Source organism: Octopus sinensis, linkage group LG17 (genome assembly GCF_006345805.1).
Source record: "Octopus sinensis linkage group LG17, ASM634580v1, whole genome shotgun sequence".
NCBI classification, from domain to species: domain Eukaryota; kingdom Metazoa; phylum Mollusca; class Cephalopoda; order Octopoda; family Octopodidae; genus Octopus; species Octopus sinensis.
In genome coordinates, this window is record NC_043013.1 from 17,525,888 (window position 1) to 17,526,517 (window position 630).

General features: G+C 41.0%; 1 protein-coding gene across 2 annotated transcripts in view; it reads left to right on the forward strand.

Annotated features, from left to right (window-relative positions):
* The first annotated feature begins 486 nt into the window (after window positions 1–486).
* The window catches only part of LOC115220696 (F-box/LRR-repeat protein 7), a 46,907-nt gene continuing 46,763 nt past the window's right edge, over window positions 487–630 (forward strand). The window contains exon 1 of one of the 2 annotated variants that reach the window (XM_036510416.1): window positions 487–630. This exon is cut by the window's right edge and continues 525 nt beyond it. The gene's annotated coding sequence lies outside the window, so the exon portion shown is untranslated. The other variant, XM_029790830.2, reaches the window with a different exon arrangement.

Consider the following 630-nt stretch of genomic DNA (forward strand, 5'->3'; position numbering starts at 1 on the left):
TCAGTTATGTATTATCCTGGTTAAGCAGCTTGAGCTTAATTGAATGATGGTGGGAGAGATATAAAACGAAGGAGAGCGAGAGGGTGAAAGAATAAAGAGGGATAGTGGGGGTGAGAGAGGGATAGTGGGGGAGAGAGAGGGAGAGAGAATAAACGTAAAGACGAGAAGGAGAGAGTGACAGGCAGAGAAGGTTGGCAGTAAAGGTTGATGGTGGGGATGAAAGACTGAAAGAAAAAGGTGATAAAGGGCAAGTAATAGAAGGAGGAGAAAGAAAGAAAGTAAGCAGGGCGTGAGGTAAAAGAGAAAGAGGAGATATAATGAATGAGAGTGTTTGAGTGAAGTTTGTAATGAAGGGGAGGAAAGTGAAGAAGAAAAAGAAATAGAGTAGGGGAGGAGAGGAAACGAAACAGCTAGAAAGGTGAGATATATCTAGAGAAAGAAAGAAATATAGCGAAAGAGAGAGAGATTGAAAGTGATAGAAAGCTGATAAGTGAGACAGATAGACAGATAGATAGATAAAAGAGAGAGTGAGAGATATACGGGAAGGTAATACATTAAGAGAGAGTGACATATACGAAGAAGGAGTAGGGACAGTGAGACAGAGAAGTGAGAAAATGACAGATATGAGGG